The 19,331-nt window shown below is 42.8% G+C and overlaps 1 long non-coding RNA gene across 2 annotated transcripts in view; it reads right to left on the reverse strand.

Annotated features, from left to right (window-relative positions):
* LOC130360610 (uncharacterized) overlaps positions 1 to 12,771 on the reverse strand; it is an 81,936-nt gene extending 69,165 nt beyond the window's left edge. For both annotated transcript variants that reach the window (XR_008890731.1, XR_008890730.1), the window contains exon 1: positions 12,722 to 12,771. This is a non-coding gene — a long non-coding RNA (uncharacterized LOC130360610). The remainder of the gene's footprint in view (positions 1 to 12,721) is intronic.
* Between the last annotated feature and the right edge of the window lie 6,560 nt (positions 12,772 to 19,331).

Genomic DNA, 19,331 nt, shown 5'->3' on the forward strand with positions numbered 1-19,331 from the left:
CTCCACTTATGTTAATGCCTTGCGTACCGGTGACGGAATAAAGATTTGAATTCCTGGTGAGTGCGATCCTTCTTCTTTGTCTTCATATGAACTTTTATCTTCCTGTTTATGGAGACACACCACTATAGGCAACCCTCTAGCTAGCCCCGCAGCCCCCTTGGATGCTAATAGTGCCAGTAGCCTTTAATTCTGGTAGTGCCGGGTCCATTTTCTTCTTACTTTGAATTGACTATGTAGTATGTCTCTGTAGTAGGTCACTTTGTCCTCCCTCTCAGTGGGTGTAAAAAAGGCCCCCATTTTATGCTGGTAGCGAGGGTCCAATAAGGTGGACAGCCAGAAGTAATTTCCGAATGGTGAAAATTCAGCAGTCACCACGCAAGAAAGTGAGCATGCATTGTGCCATGTGTGCAACTGACTCGGAGTGACTCCTTGCCTCCAACTCCACTGCATACTTCCACAATGTTTCTGGGTCCTCTGTCTCCCCTTCCTCATAACCCTTTAGCTCCTCTAACTGCTCCGGCTCCTCGTCTCCTGACAGATGAATAGAAAAACCGCCCATCTGGCGAAACCTAAACTGTGCTCCAATGTGCCCCTCCCCCTCCTCCTCCTCCAGTTCAGCCCCTACAGGGCTCATGTGGCTGTGAGATGAAGGTGCCACGTCTCAAGTGCCTTGACCAGCCTTTGTTTCCAACAAGTGTTGTGGTAAATGAAGCAGTGGAAATTTGTTGTTCATCCCGTAATCCTGGCGACTGACTAATAATGTGGCACAAATAGAGAATAGATGCGCTAACTAAGCAAACTGAAAATATTTATTTAAATAGCGAGGAGTCATAGCAACATGAGGGGTGCAAGGAGCTAAGAAAATGCAGCATGAGAAGAATAAAAAAAAATGAGAAAAATAAGCTGCCAAGCACTTACCTCTAAAAATCTTCAATCTTTATTAAATCATTAAAATGAGGACAAGTTCCTGGCAGATGAAAAAAAACAAAAAAAAATACGCTGTGGCATCCTCATTTTAATGATTTCAGAAAGATTGAAGATTTTTAGAGGTGAGTGCTCGGTAGCTTATTTTTCTAATTTTTTTGACTAATGTGACTTCCTCAAAGGGCCTGAGCAAACGGCAGGTGTCACGTATGAGCTGCCACTGGTTGACATTGAAGTTACACAGAGGAGTACCCCTATCCGCTTTGATCATTAAGAAAATGGTGATGGCTTTTCTCTGTTCGTATAGTCGGTTTAACATATTGCGGGTGGAATTCCAATGCGTGGAACTGTCGCAAATCAGACTATGATTGGGGATAACGTTCTGACGCTGCAGCTCAAGGAGGGTGTGCTTTGTGGTGTACGAGTGGCTGAAGTGCATGCAAAGTTTACTTCCAATTGTTAGGATGTCTTGCAGATAGGGGGAACACTTCAGGAACTGCTTGACAACCAGATTGATCACTTGTGCCATGCAGGGCCATGCCTCAGGCTTCCTTCTCACAGCGCAGACAAGATGTTCTTCTTGTTGTCGGTCACCATGATTTCCATTTCCAGTTTTCGTGGAGTAAGCCATGATTCGATTTCTTAATGAATGACTTTTAGCAGTTCCTCCCCTGTGTGACTCCATTCGCCAAGGCAAGCCATGTGAAGAACACCGTGAAACTGCCATGCCCTGCACACATGGTATGCGGGAGGGGCACTGAGACTTGTCTATGGAGTGGAGGCTGAGGACCCGGTGGAGGATGATGAGGCGGAGTCGCACACTGTCAAAGGACCAACGGCCTGAGAGCGTGGAGGCGGAAACGGATTAACCTGTCCAAGTTGCTGTTGTGGCTGTGCAGGAACCACATTTACCCAGTGGGCCGAAAAGGACATGTATTGTCCCTGACCGTTGTTACAGCTCCACACGTCTGCTTTGCCGTGCAATTTGGTAAACACCGAAAGGCTCAAGTACTGGCCCACCTTCTATTCCACAATAATCCCCTATTTGAAAAGGGAGGGACTGCAGCACCAGCAAATAGGAGCAGGAGCATCTGGAGCAACCGAAGATGGGTATGACACATAGCTCCCTTCAGCTGAGGAGCCTTGACTGGCTGAAACAGGGAGCGGCGTGCCACTGGGTGATGCTATTCGGTAGGTAATTTATACTAATGAAAAATCTGAAAAACCAATAGTTTTTCCACCCAGTACAATATTCTAAAATCTTCGACATTTTCAGGAAATACATGTCGATTATCACATCAGATACACAATTTCAGTCTGCCATGCGTTCAGGTTTCAAATGTGTATCTAAATGAGCCTCTACACTAGGTCAGACTATTTTAATCTTTGTTCACGACACAAGTCTCATCTTCTCCTACCTGGTTTAAACATGTAGGTTCTCAGAAATGTGGACACACCCGTTGCACATGTTGTGGCATCATGTCCCCTGCAGAAACTGCTCAACCGCAAGGTGTTCTGGATTATGAAATTAGCAACACGAACACTGCAAGGTTTGAACAGACGCCAATATGTCATAATGCACTACTAGTGCTTATTGTTTTCCGTTTTGGATTTTCCTCTTCTTTTCATTAAGTCTATCTCATTCTCTTTCCCTCTTTACAGGTATCTTATGTACAGCAGCATTCCCCCATATTATCCTATTCTCAGTCATATTTTATATACATATTACTTCATATGTTGTTGTGGCATATCTTTATGGCTTATTACATCATTGTTTTACTATCTCCCAACTTAATACCACAACTCACATATGTTTACAGGCATGGGCATACTAACATTCTAATATCTAGCTATAATCTACTTCTACTTATATTTCTCATGCACTTGTTTAGACTGGTATTTTGGTAACCTGCGTTTTTCTATTTTTCATGCACATTGGTCTCTCATTTTGTTGTGGCAAAAAACTGCTATTTATTAGCCACACAATTTATGAGATGCATTGCAGATCTTTCTTTGATTCACTATTTATGTGTGAACAGGCTTTTATATTCTATGATTCATTTTGTATTTAAAGGGTTAACATGTACTCCGGGGGGATGGCTAATTGTGGTTCTCACCTGTGAGTCACGTGGTTTCCCCTATAAGAGAATATCTGCATTTGGTCTATACTCATGTGCTATACTAAGGGGGCTATTAACGCACCTGAAATGAGTTACTTCTTACTCCTGTTATGGCTTTTAACTTTGAATAAAAGAATATCTTTTGCACGAAGTCTACACTGGACAATCCCTGCCTTTTTGCTATTCAAGTTGTGTTGCCTTTCAGGTCATTGGAGGTAGGCTGAAATTTCTCTCCATTGCTCTGCCATATTATAAACGTTGACACAAAAAATGTCCAACATATATTCAAAGTGTTTTACATGAGAATGATCCAAGGTTGACACTAGCCTCGCCAGTTTTTCAAAAATGATCATGGTTATGTAAGTTTCGTGTTTTACAAGGTATTTTCAAAGGAGAATTTAACATCAAAATTTCACACCAGCTCTTTGCTAGTGTAGACATCACAGAAATGGTTGTTGTTCTATCCACACATCGCTTTTTTGGACACTAGTAATCATGGAATATTACATGAGAGGCTACTGACAGAATTTTCTGGGATTTACCATTTGGTGCCAAGATTGGCAACTTTGGTATCAAACTCTGCAATTTTGTCACAAATTTTTATTATTTTTTTTTTGTGGTCAAAAAGATTGTTTGCTGCAAAACTCGCCAGTTTTGGCACAAAAATGAACTCTCAAATATTTTCATATTATAATATTTTCTGCTGAACAGAAATTACAGTAGTTTTGGAATATTTCCCCCATTGTTTATAAAATGTTTGTAGTTGCAAAGGTGGAATTGAGGATTTTTTTTTTTTAAAACATTAAGGAAGATTTATCAAAACCTGTGCAGAGGAAAAGCTGACTAGTTGCCCATAGCAACCAGTCAGATTGATTCTTAAATTTTTTAAAAAGGCCTCTGAAAAATATAGCAATCTGATTTGTTGTTATGGAAAACTGGTCAACTTTTCCTCTGCATAGGTTTTGATAAATCTTCCCACTTGTGTGCACTGATGGACACTTATTCCATCGACTTTCATGGAGCACATTGTTAGGTAAAAATTATTTTATGGCCGTATATTTCTTGTGATTTTACAATGTATTGCAAATACATTTGCAATAATTGTTTCCCAACAGACCACACAGAAATCCAAACAGTGCCTGAGCATTGTCTCTAGTTTCTGCCTTGTGCCCCTGTGACCTGTTTTTCCAGACTGTTTCCTGCTCCTTTTGTAGCTTTACTTCAACATTGTGTCCGCCTTTCAACATGTTCTTCTGAGGACGTTTTACCTAGTTTTTCACTGTGTTCTGCTCATTTTCAAGCCATTGGAGTTCAGCAGTATTTTGGCAGTATTGTAACACTAGCAGTCATCAAACCATGACAATTTGACCAATGTGAACGTTGGTATTGACGCCAATGCTATGGCTGATTGGTGCTAATTTTAATAAAACAGAAACATAAAAATGTTTATAGTGAGCATATTTGCTTGATTCATTGCTACTCACTATATTGTATACCGTATAGTGAGGGACAATAAACCCAAATACTAAGAATACCTAGAATAAATATTCATGGGCACATAGCAATACTAATGTAAGGGCACATCAGTATAGCAGTACAAAATTGACAGGGCATGATCACGAGGGCATGAAGAGCATGGAAATGGTGTAAATTGTATCAAACCTACGTACACGACATAATAAATGTTACACCAGTAAAAGTGACATACTGTAGATATTATTTTTTATGCTTAAGTGTTAATGAAACCAAACAATCGCCCAAACATAGTGCTGCCTGAGTCCAAGAGTGAAGTGCTGCCCCCTCCCCCCTAAAAGAAAAAAAAAGCATTAGGTAGGCAGCATTTCCCTCACATTAGGTAGGCAGCATAGTTTCCCCACATTAGGTAGCATAGTTTCCATCATTAGGTAGCATAGTTTTGCCACATTAGATAGAAAGCATAGTTTCCCCATGTTAGGTAGCATAGATTCCCCATATCAGATAGCAGTTTCCCCACATTAGGTAGCATAGTTTTCCCACATAAGGTAGCATAGTTTCCCCACATTGGGTAGCAGTTTATCCACATTAGGTAGCATAGTTTCTCCACATTAGGTAGCAGTTTATCCACATTAGGTAGCATAGTTTCCACACATTAGGTAGCATAGTCCCCCTCCCCCCACACAGAGACACACACTCAGAGTAACACACACACACACAGACACACATACAGACAAACACAGAGACATACACAGACAGACACACACAGACACACTCACCTGGCCTGCAAAAAGCTTCTTCTTTCTGGCGGCAACCTGACCAGTGACGTCACTGACTTCCTCCTGCGTGGGTCTGCGGAGGAACATCACTTGAGCGATGTCCCTCATCAGACCCGGGCCACCCGGCCGCAGACACCCGGTCTAAAGTAGCTGCTGCGCTATTAAGCAGCTCGGGCTGCACTGGCACCACGACCACTTTAGAACAGTGAGCAGCAGCAGGACTGAACCGACCATGGACCTAGGTGGCACAAAAAAAAAGTGCCGCCTGGGACCAATGGTCTCACCGGGTCCCGTGGCGTTGATTTTAATTTACTCATATATTTACTTATTTTGCATTTTGTTGTCATATAGATCCAAAAGAACAAGATCCATAGTTTGTAATCATCTGCCATTGACTTTGAGGTAATGGGGAACATAGTAGAGATCTAGAATCTTTACTTAAAGTGGTAAACTTTTTTTTTAAATCAACTGGTGCCAGAAAGTTATGTAAATTACTTATATTTAAATTCATAATCCTTCCAGTACTTATCAGCTGCTGTATGTTCCACAAAAAGTTATTTTCTTTTTTAAATTACTTTTCAGTCTGACCCCAGTGCTTTTGGCTAACACCTATGTCAATATCAGGAACTGTCCAGAGCAGAAGAGGTTTGCTATAGGGATTTGCTTCTGCTCTTGACAGTTCCTGACATGGACAGAGGTGTCAGCAGAGAGCATTGCGGTCAGACAGAAAATAATTCCAGAAAGAAATACAACTTCCTGTAAAGCACACAGCAGCTGATAAATACTAGAAGGATTAAGATTTATAAATATAAGTAATTTACAAATTTGGTTAACTTGATTATTAATTTTTACCCTCACCGGAGTACCCCTTTAAAGAAAAAAGATATTGTTGCATTACCTATTGTGATTGAAGTTTAGTTTTAGATGTTTGTCTTATGTACCCTCAGCATCACTATGTCTTGGTTGAGTTAGAAGTCATGGCTGAATGTCATCCTAGACCTGATGGGTGCAGTAGTGCCTGTCTGTGTTTAAGATTTTTTCTAGTATATATATATAGACCTAAACCATTAAAATGTTCAATGCATTCAGAAATTTTTGAGACCCTTTCCTTTTTGTCTAATTGTGCTATTTTGCAGCCTTGATTAAAAAAAAAATAATAATAATACATTTTCCCATTTATCTGAACTCAATACTCTATAATGACAAAGTGAAAACAGAATGTTGGGAATATTTGCTAATTTATTAAATAGGAAAAACAAAACATTTGCATGGACATGGACATATTCGGACCCTTTGCCGCAACACTTAAAATTTAGCTCTGGGTTTCTCCCATTTCTCTAGATCATCTGTGAGATTTTTATATCACATGATCGGAGTCACCTGCTGTAAATTCAGATGATTGGACAGGATTAAAAAATACACAACCCTGTCTATATATGGTGTCACAGATGAGACTGATGTTTTCTGCTTCAATGTTAAAAATTATGTCTGCATAAAAGCCAGGCACTGCTCATCTGCCCAATACTAGAGATGGGCAAATTTTTAAAAAATTAGATTCGGCCAATTAGCAGAATTTTCCCAAAAAATTTGGTTTGATCCGAATATATTCGTGCCGAATCGTTATTAAAAACAGCTCTTTCTGGGCTACAGAGAGCATCAATAGGGGTGTAGAACACATTGCCTTGCTGTAACACGCATAGGGAGTATGCTGGGGTAGTGAAATAATAATGACATGCAAATTACAGGCGTCACTATTAGAATCACTGCCACAGAGCAGCACAATGAGAGTCTGGATGTGGCAGCAGGGTCAGGAGACATATGTCCCTGCCTGCACTATGGTTGCTTGCAGTCTTTGCATGGTGAGTGCTTCCTGTGATGATGTCAATTGGCAGACTATGAAATGACTTCTAAACTCTCCCTGCCAGTCTGCCTGCAGTGATGTGGGCTTGAGGTCAATGGATTTCCCCTGTGCTGATCTGTATTGTTAGTAATGCTGATTAGTGACCACACAGTGTCTGCTCTCTCTAGTCAGAATGAATGCAGACTTTAGGTGAATGGATTCGCCTCTGTGACAATCTGTATTGTCAGTAATGGTGATCAGTGCACGCACACACAGTCTCTGCTCTCTCAGGAAAACGCAATGGCTGCCGAATATATAGGGCTGTGACATCACAGGACTGGCTGCTGATAGGCTGCATGCCGCCATGTGATTCAGGGTGATCCCACCTTTCCAAACTTTTTGCCTCATGTCCTCACACATATAGCTGCCATTTTAGCCCCCCGAAAATGTAGTGAATGAAGCGATTTGTTACCACGAAGCACGAGTAAATTCGGATTTGTTCAGAATCAAATTTTCCATGATATTCGGAACAAATTAGACTTTGTCAGCTGCAATTCACCTATCTCTACCCAATACAATCCCTACAATGAAGGACAGTGAACATCATATCATACTGTGGGGGTGTTCTTCAGCTGCTGGAACAAGGAGACTTGTCGGGGTTTGAGAAAAACCTGAATAGAGCAATGATGGAGATATTATTTTTGAAAACCTGATCCAGAGTGCTCTGAACATTCAACTAGGCAAAAAATTCTCCTTTCAAGCACAGCCAAGACAATACATGATACATGGTATTCCAGTGAAAAAATTATATCAACTGGCTCCAGAAAATTCAATAAATTTGTAAATTACTTCTACTAAAAAATCTTAATCTTTCCAGTACTTGGATTTTTTAATAGAAGCAATTTACAAATGTGTTTAACTTTCTAGAGCCAATTGATATAATTTTTTTTTTTTTTTACTGGAATATCCCTTTAGGGTATGTTCACACGTATGCAGATTTGATGCACAGGATTTTCTGCTCCAGATTTCAATGTAAATGAAATGACTGAGCACAGCTTCTAATCTTCAATTACAAATCCTGCGCATTAAATCTTCACAGGATCCTGTGTGAACATACCCTTAAAGACAACTGTGTGATGGTCCTTGAGTGGCTCAGGCTGGGTTCACACTACGTTTTTGCCATACTGTTTTCAATCCGTTTTTCTAAAGAAAACCGCATGGCAAAAAAACGGATGGAACAGTATGGAAAAAAGAAAACCGTATGCGTTTTTAAACAGTATACTGTTTTTAAAAGTGCATACAGTTCTGTCAGTTTTTATAGAAAAAAAAACCATAAGTTTTTGAAAATTTTGTCCATTTTTAATGGGAGGGGTCTTGGGTGGGGACTTTAGGATTCAAATGCGCATGTGCAAAGTAAAAACGTATACGTTTTTCCCGTATGGAACCGTATACATGTGCGTTTCCCATTGACGTCCATGTTAAAAAAAACGTATGCGGTTGCAGTACAGATTTTAAACCGGAGTCAAAACTGTGGTCAACCACAGTTTTGACTCCAGTTTAAAAACCGTACTGCAACCGCATACGTTTTTTTTTAACATGGACGTCAATAGGAAACGCACATGTATACGATTCCATACGGGAAAAACGTATATGTTTTTACTTTGCACATGTGCATTTGAATCCTAAAGTCCCCACCCAAGACCCCTCCTATTAAAAATGGACAACATTTTCAAAAACATGGGTTTTTTTAAAATAAAAACCGACAGAACTGTATGCACTTTTAAAAACAGTATACTGTTTAAAAACGCATACGGTTTACTTTTTTTTTTTCCATACTGTTCCATCCGTTTTTTTGCCATACGGTTTTCTTTAGAAAAACTGATTGAAAACAGTATGGCAAAAACGTAGTGTGAACCCAGCCTCAGCCAGATCCTTAACTTGAACCCATTTGAACATCTCTGCAGAGAAGTAAGAATATTTGTCCACTAGTGGTCCCCATCTAAGGCTGGGTTCACACTACGTTTTTCAACTAAGGTTCCCGCATACGTTTTCTATCAAAAACCGTATGGGGGAAAAAAACGGATGGAACAGTATGGGAAAAAGTAAACCGTATGGGTTTTTAAACAGTATACTGTTTTTAAAAGTGCATACTGTTCCGTCCGTTTTTGTAGAAAAAAACCCATACGTTTTTGAAAATTTTGTCCATTTTTAATGGGAGGGGTCTTGGGTGGGGACTTTAGGATTCAAATGCGCATGTGCAAAGTAAAAACGTATACGTTTTGCCCGTATGGAACCGTATACATGTGCGTTTCCCATTGACGTCCATGTTAAAAAAACGTATGCAGTTGCAGTACGGTTTTTAAACCGGAGTCAAAACCGTGGTTGACCACGATTTTGTCTCCGGTTTAAAAACCGTACTGCAACCGCATACGTTTTTTTTAACATGGACATCAATGGGAAACGCACATGTATACGGTTCCATACGGGCAAAACGTACACGTTTTTACTTTGCACATGCGCATTTGAATCCTAAAGTCCCCACCCAAGACCCCTCCCATTAAAAATGGACAAAATTTTCAAAAACGTATGGTTTTTTTTTCTACAAAAACGGACGGAACAGTATGCACTTTTAAAAACAGTATACTGTTTAAAAACCCATACGGTTTACTTTTTCCCATACTGTTCCATCCGTTTTTTCCCCCATACGGTTTTTGATAGAAAACGTATGCGGGAACCTTAGTTGAAAAACGTAGTGTGAACCCAGCCTAACTTGACAGAGTTTGAGAGGATCTGCAGAGCAGAATGGCAGATAATCTCCTAATCCAATTGTGCAACCAAGTGTACAAACCTTGTGGTCCCAAGAAGACTGGAGGCTGTAATCATTAACAAAGTTACTTCAACTAAGAAGAACTGAGTAAACGTTGTGAATATGTATGTCCATGTAATATTTGAGTTTTTTTCTCTTCAATAAATTAGAGATTTTTAACATTCTGTTTTCACTTTGCTATTCTGGGGTATTACGTGAAGAATGATGGAGAGAAACACAAGTTCTTTATTTATTTCATTTTAGCACATAAAATGTAAACCAAGGGTCCAGGTCTGAAGGTATAAAAATTTATAGTAAAAATATTATTTAATTTAATTTGTCTTTTAAAGGACTAAATTCTTATCATAAGTGGACAATATTTTCCACTTTTTTTCCCCCGTTCAATTTGCCATCAGTTCTATAGTCGGTCCCATTCTTTATCCTTAATACTGATGATTACTTTATTAAGAATATACATGGAACACATGAACAGAAAGACAACATGAAAAAACCATTAATGAAAATGATCAAAGGCTCATAGAATGATTTTGTGTCACAGACAACCCCTCCCCATAATCTCCATATTGAGTATATATTGAACTATAGAGTCCTGTGTCCTATACATTATGCCAAACACAATTCAATAAAATATAAACTATAAACAGCAAATTAAGCCAACACAACCAATCTTGACACAACTAACACAAGAGAAGATCAAACTAATAAATAATGCTTTCACATTAGAGATACTGTAGTGTCAATTGTGCATACTTCACAGCTGGCAAAGTTATTGCTTTAAACTACTGTGATACAAAGAGATGTTTGTACTAACATCACTCAATAGTTAATGATCCATGTGTTCAATAATACAATTAAATAGCCCGAAAATATATAGCAGCCTTAAAGAAACATTTACACCTTAATAAAGGAACACACAAATTAGCCATTTCATATAAGGAAGATGACTATGTCGTCGTAACTTAGCCTTAACCCCTTGCCGCAAATGGACGTATATATATATATATATATATATATATATATATATATATATTTATATATATATATATATATATATATATATATATACGTCCATTTTTACCGTGACTTAACGCAAATGGACGTATATACATGTCCATTCCCAATCACAGCGCCGCAAGCGTGCAGGTGGTGATCGGCGGCTGGGGCCGGTGATCACATATCACTGGGCACCTGCCACAGCTTTCAGGAGTGGAGCTGCGCTCCGACCCTGACAGTTAACCCCTTCAGTGCTGTAGTCAATCTGACCACAGCACTGATCGCTGGTGACAGAGGGAGGCAGCTCCCCCTGTTCACCAACAGAGGCGCCACGACACGATTGCGGGTTGTCATTGGTTGCCATGGCAGCAGGAGGTCAGATGATGACCTCCTGTCTGCCTGCTTCAGAAGCCTGTGAGATCCAGCCACAGGCTGGATCGCACTGGCTGTACTGTGTGCAGCTGCTCAGGTCATACTGTGCTGCAGTACAAATGTACTGCAGCATAGTATAACCTGTAAAAAGTGTGGGGGGGGGGGGGGAGTTCATCATTAAAAGTATGAAGTAAAAAAAAAAATTCCCCTTTCCCAATAAAAGCCATGTGTTATCAATGAAAAAAAATACAAATCATTTACATAATAGGTATTGCAACTTCCCTAATGATGTGTACTATAATGCTATAATGTAAATTATCCTGCACGGTGAACGCCGTAAAAAAACAACAAAAAAGCTCAACAATTCGCCAATTTTAATACAAAAAGTGGAATAAAAAAGATCAAAAGGTAGCATGTATCAAAAAAAATGATACCACAAAAATAAGCCCTCACTCAATGGTGTCAGACGAAAAATAAAAAAGTCTGTCGGAACATATATAAAAAAGCTATATAAAATGTGTATCGCCATAATAATACTGAATCACAGAATAAACATCATTTAAAACATTTAAATCACAGTGAACACCATAAAAGAAATAATAATAAAAAAACTGAAATTTTCCAGAGTTTAAAAAAAAAAATTTTCATGTGTCAATTAAAATTCACCACTTATATAAAGTACAATATGTCACTAAAAAAACTATCTCAGAATTGCTCCACTCAGAAAAAGCGTTCTAAATTTATCACCATTTAAAGAGACATATGTCAAATAAAAAAAAAAGAGCCTGGTCATTAAGGTAAAAAATGGGTCCGTCCTTAAGGGGATAAAGAGTATCTGTCACCAAATTAAACTTTTAATATATTGTTCCTTACGTAATTATGAGACAATTTGCTATTTACTTGCTGTTAAAACTTTATGTGGGAAGCCTGTTAAGGCTGAATTTGTGCGAGGGGGCGTGAATTCCCATGCCCCCGCACCTCTAGGTGGAGCCATGACGGAGGCACGACTATAAAACACCCCTCCACCATGAAGGCGGGGCGTATGAGTCATTTTCGGAGGAGTGTGTGTGCAGGGAGCGGAGTGGTTCCAGTACGGTAAGCCCGGGTCCCCGGCCTTCAATTCATCCTCACATGATACCAAGCACCCCGGCCTCTCCTCCCTTCCTGCACTGCACTGGCTCGCAGGGGTCACAGGTGGTGGACCGGAGCTTCCCCGCCCCAGGTTTCCCCCGCTCCGGGGTCCTCCAAGCTTGTCTGAGCGACTCACTGGTGCCCCATCCCGCACCCCCTCCTTCCAGCCGCAGTAACACTACCGGGATGCGTGGGGGCCGAGGAGGTTGGAGCCTCAGTAGCACCAGCCTCCGTTAGACCAGGCCGATCCCCTACCCGGTACCTTTGTGGCGATCTCCTCCTCTCGCTCCCCGTGGCTGGGCTGCGTGCCCGGCGTCCCTCCCGGTTGCCAGGGTGACGCCGCCGGGCCACGTGGTGTGCGGAGGGCGGAGTTTCCTGGTAAAAAGCTCGGGCAGCTAATAGCAGCGGGCCTGTAGGCCCTGCTGCAGCCTTTTGGGCTCCCCCGGCTCCGGCGGCTGCCGGGACGCGTGGTGCAGGGGGGCGGGGCCTACCCCGTCAGCAGTCCCGATAACCCGGAGCTACCTCTGGTGCCAGCTACACGGGCTGGCCTCGGTGGTTCCGGCTGACACCACTTTGCTCGCATCCCGTGGGGCACGAGGGGGCGGACCCCTGTGGCCCCGGCCTCTGGTTGGTCCGGGCCGATCCCTTACCTGGTGCTGCGGGGATCTCCTCTTCTCGCTCCCCGTGGCTGGGCTGCGTGCCCGGCGTCCCTCCCGGTTGCCGGGGGTGACGCCGCCAGGCCACGTGGTGTGCGGGGGGGGGCGGGGTTTTCCTGGTAAACAGCTCGGGCAGCCAATAGCAGCAGGGCTGTAGGCCCTGCTGCAGCCTTTGGGCTCCCCCGGCTCCTGCGTCTGCCGGGCCGCGTGGTGCTAAGGGGGCGAGGCCTACCCCGTCAGCAGTCCTGATCAGCCGGAGCTACCTCCAGTTCCAGCTGTACGGGCTAGCCGCGGTGGTTCCGGCTGACACCCCTCCGCTTGTCTCCCGTGGGGCACGAGGGGGCGGGGCCCCTGTGTCCCCGGCCTCTGGTTGATCCAGGCCAATCCCTTACCCGGTACGTCGCGTGGCTCTGGGCTGCGTGCTCGGTGTCACCATACTGGTGAAACTCACACTGGTTGTACTGTTGTACCTTGAGTTCACTGCAGAACATTCATCACATGTGCATGCATGAATTACAAAGTCCCTCACAGCATTCATATCGTTGCAGTCATTTATAGCATTCATACCGTGCAGTCATTTATAGCATTCATACTGTGCAGTTGCTCATAGCATTCATACCGTGCAGTCACTCATAGCATTCCTACCATGCAGTCACTCATAGCGTCCATACCGTGCAGTTACTCATAATCATTCATACCGTGCAGTTACTCATATGCATTCATACCGTGAAGTCACTCTTAGCTTTCATACCGTGCAGCCACTCATAGCTTTCATTATGTACAGTCACCCATAGCCGTGATTCCGTACAGTCACTCATAGCTGTCATACCGTGCAGTCATTCATAGCATCCATACCGTACAGTCACTTTTAGCATTCATGCTGCATATTGCTTATACGCTTCCTACGCTCATATCTGTAACATGAGTACATTACTCACACTCATAGCATCACTGCTCTTATGACAGCAGTTCTATACCGCACGTAGGCTACAACGCTTATATGATCACAGCATTTCCCACTGCATGGGGGCGTTCGCGGCGTTTGCTCTCCGCGCGCGTGCTTCATGCGCTCTTAGCGAGGCATGTGGTGCGTGCGGTCAGTGTTTAGCGCGGTGTGTGCATCCATGGTGTCATATACAGTGGGTACAGTCAGTGTCATATACAGCACATACGCTCGTAGTGTCATGCTGTTTGTAACAGTCAGTGTTGTACACAGTATATACATTCTTACTGTCATACAGTAGGTACAATTACAGTGTTGTATAGTTGTAGTGTTGTGTACAGTACATACGCTCATAGCGTTACATGCAGTGGGTACAGTCAGTGACGTATATAGTACATACGCTCGTAGTGTTACATACAGTGGGTAAGTTACAGCATTGCATACAGTACATACGCTTATAGTGTTTCATGCAAGGGGTACAGTTCAGTGCTGTGTACAGCACATGCGCTCATGGAGTTATGTGCAGTAGGTACAGTTACAGTACAGTATGCAGTACATATGCTCACAGTGGCATATGCAGTAGGTACATTTACAGTGTAGTATGCAATACATACTCTCATAGTATCATACGCAGTAGATACAGTTATTGTTGTACACAGTACTCACGATCATAGTGTCATGTGCAGCAGGTATGGCCAGTGTTGGATACAGTGCATGCGCTTTTAGGGTCATATGCAGTAGGTACAGTTTCAGCATGGTATGCAGTACACACGCTCACATTGCTATGTGCAGTGGGTACGGTCACATCATTGTATAACAGTACATACGCTCATAGTGTCATATACTGCAGGCATGGTCAGTATTGTGTATAGTATTGCGTCACAAACAGCAAGTACAGTCATAGGGTTGATCGCTCATACCACTAGCACCGCTTATGTGCTCGTCGTTGTAGTATTGCACTCACATGTGCCTTCCATTTCATACGCTCATGTAGCTATATGGGACGTACGCTCATAATTGTTGATGTGTCTAGCTTCATACTGTGTTATCTTACACATGCTCATAGCTCATACTGTTCATACACGCATAGCTTCACACGGTGTACACTGCACATAAGCGCATAGCATCATACTGTTCAGATGTTCATTGCTTGTTCGGTACAGTCACAAACAGTTACTCTGCACATACGTCTGGGCCATTACATTAACATATGTTGTGTTTTCACTGAACATACGCTTGTAGCATTCTATGGTACATACGCTTGTAGAATTGGTTATTACGTTGTGTTTCACGGTACATAGCAAATTGCTATATATTGTTTTACACTAAACATACCTATAGAATATAAGCACATTTTACAGCATTCTCCAGTCACACTGTGTATAGGCTCATAGCACGCATGTTGTATTTTCACTGTTAGTTGGTCTTATGCATGACCATAGTTATTATAACACTTGTTCTTAGCGTACTGTATAGTAGTAATCAGTGTCATGTTGTTACATTCCATTACTCGCGTACACTGCTACAAGTAAGCATATACGAGACGGCTTCTTATCATCTTCAGCTCTCACTACCATAGGTAACATACCATGCACACATTAGTTTCACTGCGCTTATTTTGTTCTGCACTACAGCTGATGTACCGGCTATTGGTTCCCGTAGCTGACATGATTCCCATATGTTACCATAGTAACTGCACATAGTCAGAGTTTAGGCGTCCGTATCTCGTCATACACTCACTAGTTACCTTTCAACTTGTCCAAGGGCATTGTCACTGACATATTCTTATGCATAATGACGTCTTCAAAATAACAATGTCACGACACATAGGTGGTTGAACCCGTCATACCTGCCACGTCTGCAGGAGGAGGCACTGCTTAGTAGTTGTTACTGACACGTCTTCAGAGCAACAACCTCACGATTTATAGGTGGTTTTGTATACCAGTCATGCCTGCCACACCCGCAGGGGGTGCACTGCATAGTTGTTACTGACACGTCTTCAGAGCAACTACATAATGACACATAGGTGGTTGTATACCCGTTTTGCCTGCCACGTCCACAGGGGGGTGCACTGCATAGTTGTTACTGACTCATTTTCAGAGCAACTACATCATGACACATAGGTAGTTGTATATCCGTCATGCCTGCCACGCCTGCAGGGGGATGCACTGCATAGTTGTTACTGACATGTCTTCAGAGCAACTACATCATGACACATAGGTAGTTGTAGACCCGTCATGCCTGCCACATCTGCAGGGAGATGCACTACTTGGTTGTTGTTACTGACACGTCTTCAGAGCAATGACACCTTGATACTTAGGGGTTCCACACCATCATCTCCTGCCACGTCTGCAGGGGATTTACAGCATAGTCAATGTCTCCCTTACACAAGTCATAGAGTTTATAAATTTCACGACGCACAAGTGGTCATTGTCTCGAATCAACCTGTCTCGTTCACGCATGTCAGCATCACGCAAACATCCGTCACATCCACAGACACAAGGGTTACTCAAGACCTGTCACATCTACAGATACGAGGTTCGAATTAGGTTTGTCTTGTCACAGGCAAAACGTCTACGCAAAGACCTGTCACATCTACAGGCACGAGGACGTTTAAATGCCTGTCAAAATCTACCGAGGGTCTGTCACATAGTTAGGTTCTGCCTTACTAACAGTGACATTTTTGCCACTTATTTAGCAGGGAGTGAAGGTTTCCCCTTTCTGCAATTGCACAGTAAGTATGTCAACATGCACGAGTCAGTAGTCAGGTCCCGTTTGCCGTGTCGGGCCATTCATAGTAGGCATGACTACCATGGCTTTGCATCTTGGGGGATGCTAGTGTAAAGCAACTCCACTTCGACGGTGGCAAACAGGAACTGTTCTGGCCACAAAGTGTCCTTCAGAGCACATAAAAAGTCCTTAACTAAACTGGGCATTTCATTTAGTAAGGGCCTCAATGAAAAATTTGGAAAATGGTTCGGTGACGGACCCAAGACCGGACATTAGAGATGAGCAAATTTTTTAAAGATTCAATTTGGCTGATTCGATGAATAAAAGAAAAAATGATCTGCATAAATTCCCGGTGAATTGTTATTAGTAATGTAGGTTAATAATCTGTTTAATAAAGTGCGTGTGTGTGTGATTCCATTTTTTAGGTAGTACTACAACTCCCAGCATGGAACAGACTGTTCCATGATGGGAGTAGTAGTACCTGTGCAAATAGACAGATTGCCCCAGGTGTCACTCCTGACACTCTCTGAGATCGTCCTGTATAATGAATAAATGCGGGCGGCCATCTGGTCCAACTGTAGTATGAGTATATGCCATATATATATATATATATATATATATATATATATATATATATATACCTATTATTCATATTTCCCGCAGAGAGCTTTGAGTGGCTGGAACCATCTGGCCAATCACAGCTCTCTGCAGGAAATATGAATAAGTGATGTGAAATCTTTCTTGCATCTAGATAGGATGATCGCATCCGGTGTCCGGAGTGACACCCACTGTGATCTCTCCTCAACTACAGATACTACTGCTCCCAAAATGGAGCACACTCTGCTCCATGCTGGGAGCTGTAGTACCTGCATTAATAGACAGATCGCAGCATGTGTCACTTCTGATACCCGATGCAATCGTCCTGTATAATGTATAGATGCGGCTGGCCGGCCGCTCTTCTCTGGTCCCACTGTAGTATTAGTACAGTGATCCCTCAGCATATGATGGTAATTCGTTCCAAACGAGCCATCGTTTGTCGAATCCATCGTATGTTGAGGGATTCGTGCAATGTAAAGTATAGGAAGCTGTACTCACCTGTCCCCGCCGCTCGCGATGGTGCCCCCCTCCGCTCCCGATGATGACCCCGGGCCTCTGCTGGGCTCTCCTGGTCTTCTCCGGTCCTCCGCTGTCTTCTCCGGTCCTCTGCTGTCTTCCGCAAGGCCTTACTGGGCCTGCGTAGCGACGTCATTACACCGCTGCGTACGCCATTCCTATTGGATGACGTACGCAGCAGCGTATTGATGTCATCGGAGAGGGCCCAGAAGACACCGGAAGACCAGCGCTGGACCCGGGGGGCACCCCGGAGCATGGTGGAGGGGTAAGTAATACTTACCGCACCACACGGGGAACATTAAGCTGCTATCCGGCAGCAGCTTAAGCATTTTGCGCTGTCGGATAGCACTTAATGCGATGGCCCCGACATAAAAAAGCATTGTATGTCGATGCTGACATCGACATGCGATGGCCTCTGAGAGGCCATCGTATGTCGATTTGATCATATGTCGGGACCATCGTAGATCGGGGGGTCACTGTATATGCCATGAATATATATACCCATTATTCATATTTCCCGCAGAGAACTGTGAGTGGCTGGAACCATCTGGCTAATAATAGCTATTCTATTCACATCACTGACCAGCCATAGTATAGTGCAGTTATGCGAGCGCAGGAGAAAGCCGCTCCATCTCTGCAATAAAAAGGACGATCGCATCGGGTGTCAGGAGTGACACGTGCTGTGATCTGTCCTTAACTGCATGTACTACTGCTCCCAACACGGAGCACACTCTGCTCCATGCTGGAATTTGTAGTACCTACATTAAGTCCTTCATGATGCAGGACGTACCTGTACGCCCTGAGTCCACTCCATTTCTATAATGTGGGGCCACGGCCTCTAACAACGTACTGGACCCGTGGCTAATAGCGCGTGGCACTGATCGCGGTGCCGCATGCTATTAACCCTTTAGACGCGACGTTCAAAGTTGATCGCCGCATCTAAAGTGAAAGTAAACTGCTCCCAGCTAGCTCAGCGGGCTGTTTGGTACCGCCGCAGTGAAATTGCAGCATCCAGAACAGCTGGCTGACAAAAAGAGGGTCCTTACCTTCCTCCTGCATCGCCAATCCAGGCATGAGCAGTCAAGCGGCAGAATCATCGACCAATGTTATCCTATGAGATAACAAAGGTCGATCTAAAAGATCAGTGTGTGCAGTGGGGGCTATAACACTGCAAAAAAAAGTAAAAAAAAAGTTAATAAAGATCATTTAACCCCTTCCCTAATAAAAGTTTGAATCACCCCCCTTTTCCCATTTAAAAAAAAACTGTGTAAATAAAAATAAACATATGTGGAATCACTGCCTGTGGAAATGTCTCTTGAGAAAGGGATTGCCCGAAACACATGTCGAGGTAGCAGGACAACCACCTGGGGATTTGTCAGCATGTCACAATCAGGTAAAGTACTGACTTAAGATATATTTCTTCATTAGTG

This window comes from Hyla sarda, chromosome 3 (genome assembly GCF_029499605.1).
Source record: "Hyla sarda isolate aHylSar1 chromosome 3, aHylSar1.hap1, whole genome shotgun sequence".
Taxonomy (NCBI): domain Eukaryota; kingdom Metazoa; phylum Chordata; class Amphibia; order Anura; family Hylidae; genus Hyla; species Hyla sarda.